This window comes from Lithobates pipiens, unplaced genomic scaffold (assembly GCF_037356315.1).
Source record: "Lithobates pipiens isolate NorthernLeopardFrog02 unplaced genomic scaffold, aLitPip1_a1.2 Scaffold_25, whole genome shotgun sequence".
NCBI lineage: Eukaryota > Metazoa > Chordata > Amphibia > Anura > Ranidae > Lithobates > Lithobates pipiens.
The window spans coordinates 107,178,364-107,196,039 of NW_027507787.1; the positions used below are offsets into that span (position 1 = coordinate 107,178,364).

At 42.7% G+C, this 17,676-nt stretch overlaps 16 pseudogenes; all 16 read right to left on the reverse strand.

Annotated features, from left to right (window-relative positions):
* Nucleotides 1-1,045: 1,045 nt before the first annotated feature.
* LOC143932228 (5S ribosomal RNA) lies at nucleotides 1,046-1,164 on the reverse strand (annotated as a pseudogene).
* A 107-nt stretch (nucleotides 1,165-1,271) lies between these two features.
* LOC143932311 (5S ribosomal RNA) lies at nucleotides 1,272-1,390 on the reverse strand (annotated as a pseudogene).
* Nucleotides 1,391-1,718: 328 nt separating this feature from the next.
* On the reverse strand, nucleotides 1,719-1,837 carry LOC143932002 (5S ribosomal RNA; annotated as a pseudogene).
* Nucleotides 1,838-2,172: 335 nt separating this feature from the next.
* LOC143931193 (5S ribosomal RNA) lies at nucleotides 2,173-2,291 on the reverse strand (annotated as a pseudogene).
* Nucleotides 2,292-2,389: 98 nt separating this feature from the next.
* On the reverse strand, nucleotides 2,390-2,508 carry LOC143932010 (5S ribosomal RNA; annotated as a pseudogene).
* A 109-nt stretch (nucleotides 2,509-2,617) lies between these two features.
* On the reverse strand, nucleotides 2,618-2,736 carry LOC143931150 (5S ribosomal RNA; annotated as a pseudogene).
* A 10,414-nt stretch (nucleotides 2,737-13,150) lies between these two features.
* LOC143931074 (5S ribosomal RNA) lies at nucleotides 13,151-13,269 on the reverse strand (annotated as a pseudogene).
* A 562-nt stretch (nucleotides 13,270-13,831) lies between these two features.
* LOC143931461 (5S ribosomal RNA) lies at nucleotides 13,832-13,950 on the reverse strand (annotated as a pseudogene).
* Nucleotides 13,951-14,286: 336 nt separating this feature from the next.
* On the reverse strand, nucleotides 14,287-14,405 carry LOC143931599 (5S ribosomal RNA; annotated as a pseudogene).
* A 578-nt stretch (nucleotides 14,406-14,983) lies between these two features.
* LOC143932231 (5S ribosomal RNA) lies at nucleotides 14,984-15,102 on the reverse strand (annotated as a pseudogene).
* Nucleotides 15,103-15,210: 108 nt separating this feature from the next.
* Nucleotides 15,211-15,329, reverse strand: LOC143931471 (5S ribosomal RNA; annotated as a pseudogene).
* Nucleotides 15,330-15,653: 324 nt separating this feature from the next.
* LOC143931464 (5S ribosomal RNA) lies at nucleotides 15,654-15,772 on the reverse strand (annotated as a pseudogene).
* Nucleotides 15,773-15,879: 107 nt separating this feature from the next.
* On the reverse strand, nucleotides 15,880-15,998 carry LOC143932245 (5S ribosomal RNA; annotated as a pseudogene).
* Nucleotides 15,999-16,106: 108 nt separating this feature from the next.
* On the reverse strand, nucleotides 16,107-16,225 carry LOC143932687 (5S ribosomal RNA; annotated as a pseudogene).
* Nucleotides 16,226-16,558: 333 nt separating this feature from the next.
* LOC143931717 (5S ribosomal RNA) lies at nucleotides 16,559-16,677 on the reverse strand (annotated as a pseudogene).
* Nucleotides 16,678-17,228: 551 nt separating this feature from the next.
* Nucleotides 17,229-17,347, reverse strand: LOC143931076 (5S ribosomal RNA; annotated as a pseudogene).
* Between the last annotated feature and the right edge of the window lie 329 nt (nucleotides 17,348-17,676).

The following is a 17,676-nucleotide window of genomic DNA, read 5'->3' on the forward strand; positions in this document are numbered from 1 at the left end:
TAGCGCTGTCACGACATAGATGTTAGCTGGAAGATGCAGTGCGGCATGACGGTGGCACCGAGACTAGCACAGGGAGGCAGCAGAGCCACTTGCGGCACAGACGCTAGCCCAGGGGAGGGTGAGTCAGTATTGCTGTGGCACATATAGCATCACGGGGGTGCAGAGCAGTAGTGCTACGGCACATATGGCATTACAGGGGGCAGTTCAGTAAAGCTGTAGCATAGAGAGCAGTACAGGGGTGCAGTTCGGTAAAGCTGTAGCATAGATAGCAGTACAGGGGGGCAGTTCAGTATGGCTGTGCACAGATGCTGACACAAGGCAGGCAGCCCAACACCGCTGAAGCTCAGGGGGTGACACAGGGGAGGCAGCGCAGCTTGCTGAGGTTAGTGCAGAGGTGGTGTCTATGGGGAAGCAGGCCTGACCAGCAGATGCACATTACCTGAGGCTGTCCCGGTCACAGTAGGCCGCAAGATGGCGGCGGGCCCCGGACGTTCAAAATCGGCTGCCACGGGGCCGCTAGTGGTCGATGGGGGCCCCCACAACTTGCAGCACACTCCAGGGGGATCGCTGCCAGTAAGATGCCCAGATTGACACCGCTTGGTCCGCTGATCGCGGCACGTGAGCCCGCGGATGGCGGAGGCCTCGTAGGCCTCAAGATGACGGCGGGTCTCCGCCGTGTATTAACTCTCCGGTGCAGCCGATCCAGCCAATTTCTGCAAGGATAGATGTCGGGTCCGTCTGGTATCCGGTGTGAAGGATGTGGAGGGTCTCCGGGCCAGCGGCGGTGAAGGAATGGCGGTGGATGGATGGAGGATCGGCGGAGCTCCACAGCGGCACGTCTATCCCCTTCTACATCCGGACACGCCCCAGGCCCAACCCTGCTTAGCATCTGAGATCAGAAGAGATGGTGCGCATTCAGGGTGATGTGGCCATAGACGATTTTGTTGGCCACTCTCAACCCTCTTGACAAATGCCAAGATGGTCACCTCAGCAAACAAGCAGAAAAATAAAACAGGTCGTCGACACCAACAACATATTAAAAAATTGCCTACGGCACCTGGTATTCGCAGGTGGTCTCCTCTCCAGCTACTAACCAGGCCCAACCCTGCTTAACATCCGAGATCAGATGAGATCGGGTGCATTCACGTTGATGTGGCCGTAGGCAATCTTGCTGGCCTCTCTAAACCCTCTTGACAAACGCCAAGATGGTCACCTCGGCAAACAAGCAGAAAAATAAAACAGGTCGTCGACGCCAACAACATATTAAAAAAAGCCTATGGCACCCGGTATTCCCAGGCAGTCTCCCATCCAAGTACTAACCAGGCCCGAACCTGCTTAGCATCCGAGATCAGAAGAGATTGGGTGCATTCAAGGTGATGTGGCCGTAAGCAATCTTTCAGACCACTCTCAACCCTCTTGACAAACGCCAAGAAGGTCACTTCGGCAAACAAGCAGAAAAATAAAACAGGTCGTCGATGCCAACAACAGATTAAAAAAAAGCCTATGGCACCTGGTATTCCCAGGCGGTCTCCCATCCAGGTACTAACCAGGCCCGACCCTGCTTAGCATACAAGACAGATGAGATTGGGCGCATTCAGGGTGATGTAGGCGATTTTGCTGGCCACTCTCAACCCTCTTGACTAACGCCAAGATGGTCACCTTGGCAAACAAGCAGAAAAATTAAACAGGTCGTCGACGCCAACAACATATTAATAAAAACCATACGGCACCTTGTTTTCCCAGGCGGTCTCCCATCCATGTACTAACCAGGCCCGACCATGCTTAGCGTCTGAGATCACACGAGATAGGGTGCATTCAGGGAGATGTGGCCGTAGGCGATCATGCTGGCCACTCTCAACCCTCTTGACAAATGCCAAGATGGTCACCTCAGCAAACAAGCAGAGAAATAAAACAGGTCGTCGACGCCAACAACATATTAAAAAAAAGGTTACGGCACCTGGCATTACCAAGTGGTCTCCCATTCATGTAGTAACCAGGCCGGACCCTGCTTTGCATCCGAGATCAGACGTGATCAGACACATTCGGGGGTGATGTGGCTGTAAGGGATCTTGCTGGCCACTCTCAATCCTCTTGACAAACGCCAAGATGGTCACCTCGGCAAACAAGCAGAAAAATAAAACAGGTCATTGACGCCAACAACATGTTAAAAAAAGCCTACGGCCCCTGGTATTACGAAATGGTCTCCCATCCAGGTAATAACCAGGCCCAACCCTGCTTGGCATCTGAGATCAGATGAGATTAGGCACATTCAGGGTGATGTGGCCGTAGGCAATCCTGCTGGCCACTATCGACAAACGCCAAGCTGGTCACCTCGGCCAACAAGCAGAAAAATAAAACAGGTAGTCGACGCCAACAACATATTAAAAAAATACTACGACGCCTGGTATTCCCAGGCGGTCTCCCATCCAGGTACTAACGAGGCCCGACCCTGCTTAGAATCCGAAATCAGATGAGATCGGGCACAGTCAGGGTGATGTGGCCTTAAGCAATATTGCTGTCCACTCTAAACCCTCTTGAAAAACGCCAAGATGGTCACCTCTGAAAACAAACAGAAAAATAAAACAGGTCGTCGACACCAACAACATATTAAAAAAGAAACTTACGGCACCAGGTATTTCCAGGGAGTCTCCCATCAAAGTACTAACCAGGCACGACAATGCTTAGCATCCGAGATCAGATGAGATCAGGCGCATTCAGGGTGATATGGCTGTAGGCAATCTTGCTGGCCACTCTCAACCCTCTTGACAAATGCCAAGATGGTCACCTCAGCAAACAAGCAGAAAAATAAAACAGGTCGTCGATGCCAACAAAATATTAAAAAATTGCCTACCTCACCTGGTATTCCCAGGCGGTCTCCTATCCAGCTACTTACCAGGCCCGACTCTGCTTAGAATCCGAGATCGGGCACATGTAGGGTAATGTGGCCATAGGCAATCTTGCTGGCCACTCTCAACCCTCTTGACAAACGCCAAGATGGTCATCTCGGCAAACAAGCAGAAAAATAAAACATACAATCAAAATCCCAAAGGGATAAAGAAAAATGTGTTAAACCCTAAAAGGCCCCCACAACCACATATAAAATCCAAAGATCCCAAACAATATTCAAACTATATTTTTTGTGATAGTAATTCTTGTGATCTCAAAAAATATATATTACTATACTACATAGCCGACTACCACACACAATATACAAAACCCCTATTCGGGGGAAAAAGTTACACTTATAATCGCCCTGCGTTTGTGCAATTCCTGTGCAATTCCTATACCTATGCACAATTTATATTACCACTATACTCCCCGTGGGTGAAAAAATATATTACAATGAAGAAATAAAACCCACCAAAACCATGAAAAATACAAACAATGAAGAAAAAACTAGAAAAAATAATAATAATAAAAAAATAAATAATAAATGTGCGGGGTAATTCCTAACCCCCTTGCGAGTGTGCAAAAACCTGAAAAAAAGTGTAAATAGAATCCAAAACGTATCAATAGGTTTATATATCTATTCATATAAGGTCCACAAAAAGTCTCATAAATGTGCTTTCAACCATGCGATTATTCCTTTTCAAATAACAGGAAGGTGACTTTTGTGATTAAGCCTGCTTATTGGTGACTTCCGTGCTCGTTCCCCCTCAAGGGTCCCCACTCACCGAATCCACGCACCCCCTAGGGGGTATATTGCCTGTAATCTGTGCTCCACTAGGTTGAGGATTCTTCTAATTAGCTCTGTCTTCAGCTGATCTTCCCCAAGGTTGGTTGGAAATGATGAACGAAGGAGGCTTTGTTATCCGCCAATAGGTCCTCAAGAAAGAAAAAGTCTACTCATGGTGTAGTATTCTCAATAACTGACCACTTGAGAGAAAGGGAAACGGGCTACAAAAAAGGTTCTTCAAAAATAGGCTTTCACAGGAAAATAGCTTCTGCAATAATTTATACCTTATTAGTGTATATATAGCAGAGGACTAATGATCACTTAAAATGCTTTATTACAAAAATTACAAAAAATACAAAAAATACAAAAAAGAGAGAGAGAGCATTTACATAAACCAAAAAATTATTCTACAGTGCTTAGTGCAAAAAGCCGCTTTTTTTACAAAGATGTCCTTTTGGACCAAAAGTGCGATCTACAGCAGTTGCGCTATAAGCCTGTACATTTAGTATATGTGTATATACCAGTAATGCATCTCGGAAAAAATTCAGGAATTCCAAAAGCAAAACTAAAATAAACCCGAACAACAAAAAATTATTAAAAAATGAATAAAAAATAAAAAATCTTAAAAACAACAGTCCTTTTTAATGCACACCAGCGCTATACACAAATATATGGAGCCTTAGTACCCAATTCTCTAAAGGGTTCCGTTTGCTTAGGCACTACAGGCTTCCCATACACTGGATGCAGATCTACTTAAATTAATAAAGCAATGTTCCTCCAATGGACGGAGGTTTAAAAGAAATTATGGCACCAGCCCGGTTCGCCCATCCACAGGGGTAATCCCCTATTCGAACGGCGTGCGCTCCAACTGCGCTCCACCGGGTCAGGCGCACCGGAAGTGACGTGGCGTACGTAATGACGCTGGACGCGTTTCGTCATAGACGTCCTCAGCAGCGATATCACGTACACCCATAACCACGTCTTTAAAGGTGCCTGCACTGCCCATTCCCAGCCTTCAACCAATCGCTGACCTGGGCGGATCTACCAATTTGTTTACTTATTACGTTCCTCATTAACTCATACGGGCTGATCTTTATAATCATACTACTAATGTTTATATACTAAAGGAAAGTTTTCTATTATCATAAGGGGCCATGTACCAATAATAGTGGATATATTCTCAATGTTCCTTACTTTGTACATAATGCTCTTAAAAAGAAAGAAAGAGAACCGGACTTTCATAGGGATAAAAAGGGAAAATATTTTTTTAGTAGGAACTTTTTAATGTACCCACCTAGCTCTTTCATTTTGTTTCCCTTATATTGATTTTTATTTCAGAGACAGGGTTTTTTTTTGGAATATTTAGTTCACAAGTAGGTTCTCCATTGCCCTCTGGGTTATCTATACGCATAGGGACCGTCTAGGCTATATCTTGCTCATCCCGAGTATCCCAATACTTTGGCCCGATGTCATTTTAAATCTAATAATAAATAAAACCAGGGGGCAATGGTTTCAGCACCAGACTTCCTATGATTTCTTGAATTAATTTCCCTGTTTCTTGTCCCATGCTGATAATTTCACGGAAACTTCTATTTACTATTTTATATGCCAGATATTACCTTGTAAAACTGATGTTAGTCAGGGGGTTTTTTTATAAAAATTTTTTTAGATTTTAGGTATGAACCTCTTATTAATATTCAGGAAGTTATTCCTATTTTTATAACTCTATTAACTCTTCATTCTCAGATAATATCCTATACACCTCAAATGGAGGGCTTGGGTTACTTATTCTCATTGGTAGGTTTACATTTATTTCCATAACATGATTATTCCCACATTATTAAGTTAGAGACTCATCCTTATCAGTTCCAGTTCACCTACACCTACCCCATAGAATTTCATATGTATATATATAGGGGGGGGGGGGGGAACTCTAGGGCTGTCTAGCGGACAGTAAGCCCTGGGCAAAAATATGTCCCACCTTGCTGTCTATGGGTTTGCTATAAAACAGTTAAGATCTATATCGATGTTTAGCCCTTTGGGGGCCAATGTATTCAATCTATATATCCAGCTAGTCTCGTTCTGAGATATAAGGGTGGTCATGTTGCCCCCTCTCCAGTTTTGTTTTATGCAATCAATACCATAAAATACCATTTTAGAAGGATCTCTTTGATGGAAAAGATCAAAATGTCTAGATACATTATGATTAGGGAACCCCTTCTTGATGTTATTGACATGTTCCCTAATCCTAATGTATAGTGGTCTAGTGGTTCTGCCCACATATTGTAAATTGCATGGACATTCCAGCACATATGTCACATGTGTACTGCGACATGTAATGAGTTCTCTGATTTTGTATTCTGTGTGGTCTGTTTTAGATCTGAATGTTTTCCTCCTTCGAGGTTGGGGTTTACTAGTCCTACAAGCCAAGCATTTGTTACATTTATAAAACCCTTTCAGTTCTTCCAGAAAGGTGCTATTCTTTGGGCCATCGACTACATTGTGTGCTAGCATATTCCGTAGTGTTGGCGCTCTCCTATATATAAATTTTGGTTTCTTTGGGAGGATGGTTGACAAGACTTTATCTTCTTGGAGGATAGGCCAATATTTTTTTATTATTTTCTCTATTTCATAATATTGTACATTGTATCCGGTGATAAATGCTAGGTCAAATTTTTGTTTTTCTTTTATAGTTTTTCTTATCAGGGTATTTCTATCAGTATTCCCGACTTCAGTTTTTATTTTAACCAACGACTCATACTTATATCCCTTTTCAATGAATTGTGCGACCAATTTGTCTGCTTGGGAAGAGAAATCCTCAATAGAGTTACAGTTCCTCCTGATTCTTAAAAGCTGTCCTTTTGGAATATTTGCTTTCCATTTAGGATGATGACAGCTTGAAGTAGGGATGTAGCTGTTTCTGTCCGTTTCTTTGAAGAATGTTTTAGTATGAAGAACATCATTCTTCTTAAAGATTTCTAAATCAAGAAATTCTATCTTTTGTTTATCACATTTCCCACTAAATGTGAGTCCATACTTGTTGTTATTCAGATTAGATAGAAATCTTTCAAATTCTTCTGGGGTTCCGTCCCATAAGATCACCAGATCATCAATGTATCGTCGAAAAAACTTTAGCTGGGGTATTTTCTTTGAGTATATATACTCCTCCTCCCACAGATTCATAAGCAGGTTGGCAACGCTTGGTGCATAACGGGCACCCATAGCCACTCCTGTGGTCTGTACATAATAATGATGTCCGTACCAGAAATAATTACAGGCCATGGCCATCTTAAGGCCCTCTAAGATGTATTGCACTTGTTCATGTTTCATATTCGTGTGTTTGTATAGTGCTCTTTCTACCCCTATTAGACCGTCCTCCTGCACGATGCTTGTATACAGCGAATTTACATCTATAGTTGCTAATAGATATTGGTCTGTGCCTTGGATGTTATTCAAAATCTCTATAAGTTGGGCACTATCCCTGAGATAGGACTTGCCCTTCAGTACCAGCGGCTTCAAGAAGATATCTAGGTATTCCCCCAATCTTGAGAAAACAGAATTTATGCCACTGATGATTGGCCTTCCAGGTGGTTTATCTAATCTTTTATGTATTTTTGGATTGTAATACATAACAGGTGTTTTCGTTGAATTTGACACCAAATATTCGGCCTCTTTGTCGTTGAGTATCCCCATTGTCTGCCCTTTTTTCACATAGGCTTTCAATTGGGCTTCATATCTTGATTTGGGGTTGCCCTTCAGTTTTTTATATGTATTCTCGACTTGTAGTAGATTTTTCATTTCCTCTTGATAGTCGTTCTTATTCAGAATAACTAGGCCTCCTCCCTTGTCTGCCGGCCTTATCACTACTTCTTTATTATCCCCCAATTTTTTGATCGTTTTCCATACATTATTTGATCTCTTATTTTTACTATCTTTGAGTTTTCTCAAATCATTTTCTACCATTTTGCTGAAAGCTGTCAGACATTGGTTTCCTGCTGTATTTGGATTGAACACTGATTTATTTTTCAGTTCTGTTTGGGTGTATAATGATTACGTTCATAATCATTATACACCCAAACAGAACTGAAAAATAAATCAGTGTTCAATCCAAATACAGCAGGAAACCAATGTCTGACAGCTTTCAGCAAAATGGTAGAAAATGATTTGAGAAAACTCAAAGATAGTAAAAATAAGAGATCAAATAATGTATGGAAAACGATCAAAAAATTGGGGGATAATAAAGAAGTAGTGATAAGGCCGGCAGACAAGGGAGGAGGCCTAGTTATTCTGAATAAGAACGACTATCAAGAGGAAATGAAAAATCTACTACAAGTCGAGAATACATATAAAAAACTGAAGGGCAACCCCAAATCAAGATATGAAGCCCAATTGAAAGCCTATGTGAAAAAAGGGCAGACAATGGGGATACTCAACGACAAAGAGGCCGAATATTTGGTGTCAAATTCAACGAAAACACCTGTTATGTATTACAATCCAAAAATACATAAAAGATTAGATAAACCACCTGGAAGGCCAATCATCAGTGGCATAAATTCTGTTTTCTCAAGATTGGGGGAATACCTAGATATCTTCTTGAAGCCGCTGGTACTGAAGGGCAAGTCCTATCTCAGGGATAGTGCCCAACTTATAGAGCTTTTGAATAACATCCAAGGCACAGACCAATATCTATTAGCAACTATAGATGTAAATTCGCTGTATACAAGCATCGTGCAGGAGGACGGTCTAATAGGGGTAGAAAGAGCACTATACAAACACACGAATATGAAACATGAACAAGTGCAATACATCTTAGAGGGCCTTAAGATGGCCATGGCCTGTAATTATTTCTGGTACGGACATCATTATTATGTACAGACCACAGGAGTGGCTATGGGTGCCCGTTATGCACCAAGCGTTGCCAACCTGCTTATGAATCTGTGGGAGGAGGAGTATATATACTCAAAGAAAATACCCCAGCTAAAGTTTTTTCGACGATACATTGATGATCTGGTGATCTTATGGGACGGAACCCCAGAAGAATTTGAAAGATTTCTATCTAATCTGAATAACAACAAGTATGGACTCACATTTAGTGGGAAATGTGATAAACAAAAGATAGAATTTCTTGATTTAGAAATCTTTAAGAAGAATGATGTTCTTCATACTAAAACATTCTTCAAAGAAACGGACAGAAACAGCTACATCCCTACTTCAAGCTGTCATCATCCTAAATGGAAAGCAAATATTCCAAAAGGACAGCTTTTAAGAATCAGGAGGAACTGTAACTCTATTGAGGATTTCTCTTCCCAAGCAGACAAATTGGTCGCACAATTCATTGAAAAGGGATATAAGTATGAGTCGTTGGTTAAAATAAAAACTGAAGTCGGGAATACTGATAGAAATACCCTGATAAGAAAAACTATAAAAGAAAAACAAAAATTTGACCTAGCATTTATCACCGGATACAATGTACAATATTATGAAATAGAGAAAATAATAAAAAAATATTGGCCTATCCTCCAAGAAGATAAAGTCTTGTCAACCATCCTCCCAAAGAAACCAAAATTTATATATAGGAGAGCGCCAACACTACGGAATATGCTAGCACACAATGTAGTCGATGGCCCAAAGAATAGCACCTTTCTGGAAGAACTGAAAGGGTTTTATAAATGTAACAAATGCTTGGCTTGTAGGACTAGTAAACCCCAACCTCTAAGGAGGAAAACATTCAGATCTAAAACAGACCACACAGAATACAAAATCAGAGAACTCATTACATGTCGCAGTACACATGTGACATATGTGCTGGAATGTCCATGCAATTTACAATATGTGGGCAGAACCACTAGACCACTATACATTAGGATTAGGGAACATGTCAATAACATCAAGAAGGGGTTCCCTAATCATAATGTATCTAGACATTTTGATCTTTTCCATCAAAGAGATCCTTCTAAAATGGTATTTTATGGTATTGATTGCATAAAACAAAACTGGAGAGGGGGCAACATGACCACCCTTATATCTCAGAACGAGACTAGCTGGATATATAGATTGAATACATTGGCCCCCAAAGGGCTAAACATCGATATAGATCTTAACTGTTTTATAGCAAACCCATAGACAGCAAGGTGGGACATATTTTTGCCCAGGGCTTACTGTCCGCTAGACAGCCCTAGAGTTCCCCCCCCCCCCCCTATATATATACATATGAAATTCTATGGGGTAGGTGTAGGTGAACTGGAACTGATAAGGATGAGTCTCTAACTTAATAATGTGGGAATAATCATGTTATGGAAATAAATGTAAACCTACCAATGAGAATAAGTAACCCAAGCCCTCCATTTGAGGTGTATAGGATATTATCTGAGAATGAAGAGTTAATAGAGTTATAAAAATAGGAATAACTTCCTGAATATTAATAAGAGGTTCATACCTAAAATCTAAAAAAATTTTTTATAAAAAAACCCCCTGACTAACATCAGTTTTACAAGGTAATATCTGGCATATAAAATAGTAAATAGAAGTTTCCGTGAAATTATCAGCATGGGACAAGAAACAGGGAAATTAATTCAAGAAATCATAGGAAGTCTGGTGCTGAAACCATTGCCCCCTGGTTTTATTTATTATTAGATTTAAAATGACATCGGGCCAAAGTATTGGGATACTCGGGATGAGCAAGATATAGCCTAGACGGTCCCTATGCGTATAGATAACCCAGAGGGCAATGGAGAACCTACTTGTGAACTAAATATTCCAAAAAAAAACCCTGTCTCTGAAATAAAAATCAATATAAGGGAAACAAAATGAAAGAGCTAGGTGGGTACATTAAAAAGTTCCTACTAAAAAAATATTTTCCCTTTTTATCCCTATGAAAGTCCGGTTCTCTTTCTTTCTTTTTAAGAGCATTATGTACAAAGTAAGGAACATTGAGAATATATCCACTATTATTGGTACATGGCCCCTTATGATAATAGAAAACTTTCCTTTAGTATATAAACATTAGTAGTATGATTATAAAGATCAGCCCGTATGAGTTAATGAGGAACGTAATAAGTAAACAAATTGGTAGATCCGCCCAGGTCAGCGATTGGTTGAAGGCTGGGAATGGGCAGTGCAGGCACCTTTAAAGACGTGGTTATGGGTGTACGTGATATCGCTGCTGAGGACGTCTATGACGAAACGCGTCCAGCGTCATTACGTACGCCACGTCACTTCCGGTGCGCCTGACCCGGTGGAGCGCAGTTGGAGCGCACGCCGTTCGAATAGGGGATTACCCCTGTGGATGGGCGAACCGGGCTGGTGCCATAATTTCTTTTAAACCTCCGTCCATTGGAGGAACATTGCTTTATTAATTTAAGTAGATCTGCATCCAGTGTATGGGAAGCCTGTAGTGCCTAAGCAAACGGAACCCTTTAGAGAATTGGGTACTAAGGCTCCATATATTTGTGTATAGCGCTGGTGTGCATTAAAAAGGACTGTTGTTTTTAAGATTTTTTATTTTTTATTCATTTTTTAATAATTTTTTGTTGTTCGGGTTTATTTTAGTTTTGCTTTTGGAATTCCTGAATTTTTTCCGAGATGCATTACTGGTATATACACATATACTAAATGTACAGGCTTATAGCGCAACTGCTGTAGATCGCACTTTTGGTCCAAAAGGACATCTTTGTAAAAAAAGCGGCTTTTTGCACTAAGCACTGTAGAATAATTTTTTGGTATATGTAAATGCTCTCTCTCTCTTTTTTGTATTTTTTGTATTTTTTGTAATTTTTGTAATAAAGCATTTTAAGTGATCATTAGTCCTCTGCTATATATACACTAATAAGGTATAAATTATTGCAGAAGCTATTTTCCTGTGAAAGCCTATTTTTGAAGAACCTTTTTTGTAGCCCGTTTCCCTTTCTCTCAAGTGGTCAGTTATTGAGAATACTACACCATGAGTAGACTTTTTCTTTCTTGAGGACCTATTGGCGGATAACAAAGCCTCCTTCGTTCATCATTTCCAACCAACCTTGGGGAAGATCAGCTGAAGACAGAGCTAATTAGAAGAATCCTCAACCTAGTGGAGCACAGATTACAGGCAATATACCCCCTAGGGGGTGCGTGGATTCGGTGAGTGGGGACCCTTGAGGGGGAACGAGCACGGAAGTCACCAATAAGCAGGCTTAATCACAAAAGTCACCTTCCTGTTATTTGAAAAGGAATAATCGCATGGTTGAAAGCACATTTATGAGACTTTTTGTGGACCTTATATGAATAGATATATAAACCTATTGATACGTTTTGGATTCTATTTACACTTTTTTTCAGGTTTTTGCACACTCGCAAGGGGGTTAGGAATTACCCCGCACATTTATTATTTATTTTTTTATTATTATTATTTTTTCTAGTTTTTTCTTCATTGTTTGTATTTTTCATGGTTTTGGTGGGTTTTATTTCTTCATTGTAATATATTTTTTCACCCACGGGGAGTATAGTGGTAATATAAATTGTGCATAGGTATAGGAATTGCACAGGAATTGCACAAACGCAGGGCGATTATAAGTGTAACTTTTTCCCCCGAATAGGGGTTTTGTATATTGTGTGTGGTAGTCGGCTATGTAGTATAGTAATATATATTTTTTGAGATCACAAGAATTACTATCACAAAAAATATAGTTTGAATATTGTTTGGGATCTTTGGATTTTATATGTGGTTGTGGGGGCCTTTTAGGGTTTAACACATTTTTCTTTATCCCTTTGGGATTTTGATTGAGTGTTCGTTCACGTTAGTAAGGATCTGTGTGCACTTACCCTTTTTAGGGTAAGGAATATAACAGATTTGTAGTGGCACTTGGTTAAATTTGGAAACAATAGAAAGAATTAGTTGGATATAAATATATAACAATAGGTCTGAGGTAGCGCCATCAGCCCATTATTATCATTTAACCTTTAAACATAACCTGGGTTTCAGATTGTGTTCGTAGGGAGGCAGCAACCTCATAGTGACTAATACAAATAGGTTTAACTTTTATATATGTATTGTCTACACTGCCATACCCCATAAAAACTTTTATATATGTATTGTCTACACTGCCATACCCCATAAAAATTGCAACCAGTAATATATTATCAATAGAGGTAGGGGGTGATATAGGTACTCACATATACCCCTGTGAGACTGTGACCTGGTCCATAAGCGCGGCCTTTCGTGTACAGTAGAAAAATAAAACAGGTCGTCGACGCCAACAACATATTAAAAAAAAGCCTACGGGACCTGGTATTCACAGGCGTTCTCCCATCCAGGTACTAACCAGGCCCGACCCTGCTTAGCATCCAAGATCAGACTAAATCGAGCTCAATCATGGTGATGTGGCCATAGGCAATCTTGCTTGCAAATCTCAACCTTCTTGACAAACACCACGATGGTCACCTCGGCAAACAAGCAGAAAAATAAAACAGGTTGTCGGCGCCAACAACATATTAAAAAAAAGACTACGGCACCTGGTATTCTCAGGCGGTCTCCCATCTAGGTACTAACCAGTCCTGACCCTGCTTAGCATCCGAGATCAGATTAAATCAGGCGCATTCAAGGTGATATGGCCATAGTCGAACTTGCTGGCCACTCTTAACCCTCTTGACAAACGCCAAGATGGTCACCTAGGCAAACAAGCAGAAAAATAAAACAGGTCGTCAACGCCAACAACATATTAAAAATAAGCATTTGGCACCTGGTTTTCCCAGGCGGTCTCCCATCCAGGTACTAACCAGGTCCGAACCTGCTTAGCATCTGAGATCATACAAGATAGGGTGCATTCAGGGTGACGTGGCTGTAGGCGATCTTGCTGGCCACTCTCAACCCTCTTGACAAATGCCAAGATGGTCACCTCAGCAAACAAGCAGAAAAATAAAACAGGTCGTCGACGCCAACAACATATTAAAAAAAAGGCTTCGGCACCTGGCATTCCCAGGTGGTCTCCCATTCAGGTACTAATCAGGCGGGAGCCTGCTTTACATCCGAGATCAGACGTGATCAGGCGCATTCGGGGTGATGTGGCTGTAAGGGATCTTGCTGGCCACTCTCAACCCTCTTGACAAACGCCAAGATGGTCACCTCGGCAAACAAGCAGAAAAATAAAACAGGTCATCGACGCCAACAACATGTTAAAAAAAAGCCTACGGCACCTGGTATTACAAAATCGTCTCCCATCCAGGTACTAACCAGGCCCAACCCTGCTTGGCATCTGAGATCAGATGAGATTAGGCACATTCAGGTTGATGTGGCCGTAGGCAATCCTGCTGGCCACTCTCAACCCTCTTGACAAACGCCAAGCTGGTCACCTCGGCCAACAAGCAGAAAAATAAAACCGGTCGTCGACGCCAACAACATATTAAAAAATATACTACGGTGCCTGGTATTCCCAGGCGGTCTCCCATCCAGGTACTAACCAGGCCCGACCCTGCTTAGCATCCAAAATCAGATGAGAGAGGGCACAGTCAGCGTGATTTGGCCTTAGGCAATCTTGCTGGCCACTCTAAACCCTCTTGAAAAACGCAAAGATGGTCACGTCGGAAAACAAACATAAAAATAAAACAGGTCGTCGACACCAACAACATATTAAAAAAGAATCTTACGGCACCTGGTATTTCCAGGCAGTCTCCCATCCAGGTACTTACCAGACACGACAATGCTTAGCATCCGAGATCAGATGAGATCGGGCGCATTCAGGGTGATATGGCTGTAGGCGATCTTGCTGGCCACTCTCAACCCTCTTGACAAATGCCAAGATGGTCACCTCAGCAAACAAGCAGAAAAATAAAACAGGTCGTCGACGCCAACAACATATTAAAAATTGCCTACGTCACCTGGTATTCCCAGGCGGTCTACTATCCAGCTACTTACCAGGCCCGACCCTGCTTAGCATCCGAGATTGGGCATATGTAGGGTGATGTGGCCATAGGCAATCTTGCTGGCCACTCTCAACCCTCTTGACCCTCTTGACCCTCTTGACCCTCTTGACAAACGCCAAGATGGTCATCTCGGCAAACAAGCAGAAAAATAAAACAGGTCGTCGACGCCAACAAAATATGAAATAAAAAGCCTACGGGACCTGGTATTCCCAGGCGTTCTCCCATCTAGGTACTAACCAGGCCCGACCCTGCTTAGCATCTAAAATCAGACTAAATCGGGCGCATTCATGGTGATGTGGCCATAGGCGATCTGCTGGCCACTCTCAACCTTCTTGACAAATGCCACGATGGTCACCTCGGCAAACAAGCAGAAAAATAAAACAGGTCGTCGGTGCCAACAACATATTAAAAAAAAGCCTACGGCACCTGGTATTCTCAGGCAGTCTCCCATCCAGGTACTAACCAGGCCCGACACTTCTTAGCATCCGAGATCAGATGAGATCGGGCACATTCAGGGTGATGTAGCCATAGGCAATCTTGCTGGCCACTCTCAATCCTCTTGACAAACGCTAATATGGTCATCTCGGCAAACAAGCAGAAAAATAAAACAGGTCGTCGAAGCCAACAACATATTAAAGAATTGCCTACGGCACCTGGTATTCCTAGGCAGTCTCCCATCCAGCTACTAACCAGGCCCAACCCTGCTTAGCATCCGAGATCAAACAAGATCAGGCACATTCAAGGAGATGAGGCCATAAACAATCATGCTGGCCACTCTCAACCCTCTTGACAAATGCCAAAATGGTCACCTCTGTAAACAAGCAGAAAAATAAAACAGGTCGTCGACACCAACAACATATTAAAAAATAGCCTCTGGCACCTCGTATTCCCAGGCGGTCTCCCATCCAGGTGCTAACCAGGCTAAGCATCCGAGATCAGACAAGATCAGGCGCATTCAGAGTGATGTGGCCATAGGCAATCTTGCTGGCCACTCTCAACCCTCTTGACAAACGCCAAGATGTCACCTTGGCAAACAATCAGAAAAATAAAACAGGTAGTCGACGCAAACAACATATTAAAAAAAAGCCTATGGCACCTGGTATTCCCAGGCAGTCTCCCACCCAGGTACTAACCAGGCCCGCCCCTACTTAGCATCCGAGATCTGATTAGATCGGGCGCATTCAGGGTGATATGGCCGTAGTCGAACTTTCTGGCCACTCTCAACCTTCTTGACAAATGCCACGATGGTCACCTCGGCAAACAAGCAGAAAAATAAAACAGGTCGTCAACGCCAACAACATATTAAAAAAAGCCTATGAGAGCTGGTATTCCCAGGCGGTCTCCCATCCAGGTACTAACCAGGCCCGACCCTGCTTAGCTTCCGAGATCAAAAGAGATCAGGCGCATTCAGAGTGATGTGGCCATAGGCGATCTTGCTGGCCACTCTCAACCCTCTTGACAAACGCCAAGATGGTCACCTCGGCAAACAAGCAGAAAAATAATACAGGTCATCGACACCAACAACATATTAAAACAAAGCATACGGCACCAGGTTTTCCCAGGCGATCTCCCATCCAGGTACTAACCAGGCCCAAATCTGCTTAGCATCTGAGATCAGACGAGATAGGGTGCATTCAGGATAATGTGGCCGTAGGCGATCTTGCTGACCACTCTCAACCCTCTTGACAAATGCCAAGATGGTCACCTCAGCAAACAAGCAGAATAATAAAACAGGTCGTCAACGCCAACAACATATTAAAAAAGCCTATCAGAGCTGGTATCCCCAAGAGGTCTCCCATCCAGGTACCAAGCAGGCTCGACCCTGCTTAGCATCCGAGATCAGACAAGATCAGGAGCATTCAGGGTGATATGACCGTTGGTGACCTTGCTGACCACTCTCAACCCTCTTGACAAATGCCAAGATGGTCACCTCGGCAAACAAGCAGAAAAATAATACAGGTCGTCGACGCCAACAACATATTAAAATAAAGCATTCGGCACCTGGTTTTCCCAGGCGGTCTCCCATCGAGGTACTAACCAGACCTGAACCTGCTTAGCATCCGAGATCAGACAAGATAGGGTGCATTCAGGGTGATGTGGCCGTAGGCGATCTTGCTGGCTACTCTCAACCCTCTTGACAAATGCCAAGATGGTCACCTCAGCAAACAAGCAGAAAAATAAAACAGGTCGTCGATGCCAACAACATATTAAAAAATTGCCTACGGCACCTGGTATTCCTAGGCGGTCTCCCATCCAGCTACTAACCAGGCCCGACCCGGCTTAGCATCCAAGATCAAACAAGATCAGGCACATTGAAGTAGATGAGGCCGTAGACAATAATTCTTGCCACTCTCAACCCTCTTGACAAACGCCAAGATGGTCACCTCTGTAAACAAGCAGAAAAATAAAACAAGTCGTCGACGCCAACAACATATTAAAAAATAGCCTCCGGCACCTGGTATTCCCAGGCGGTCTCCCATCCAGGAGCTAACCAGGCTTAGCATCCGAGATCAGACGAGATCAGGCGCATTCAGAGTGATGTGGCCATAGGCAATCTTGCTGGCCACTCTCAAACCTCTTGACAAACACCAAGATGTCACCTTGGCAAACAAGCAGAAAAATAATACAGGTCATCGACGCCAACAACATATTAAAATAAAGCATACGGCACCAGGTTTTCCCAGGCGATCTCCCATCCAGGTACTAACCAGGCCCAATCCTGCTTAGTATCTGAGATCAGACGAGATAGGGTGCATTCAGGGTGATGTGGCCATAGGCGATCTTGCTGGCCACTCTCAACCCTCTTGACAAATGCCAAGATGGTCACCTCAGCAAACAAGCAGAAAAATAAAACAAGTTGTCGACGCCAACAACATATTAAAAAAATTGCCTACGGCACCTGGTATTCCCAGGCGGTCTCCAATCCAGCTTCTAACCAGGCCCGACCCTGCTTAGCATCTGAGATCAGACAAGATAGGGCGCATTCAGGTTGATGAGGCCATAGACGATCTTGCTGGCCTCTCTCAACCCTCTTGACAAACGCCAAGATGGTCACCTCGACAAACAAGCAGAAAAATAAAACAGGTCGTCGACGCCAACAACATATT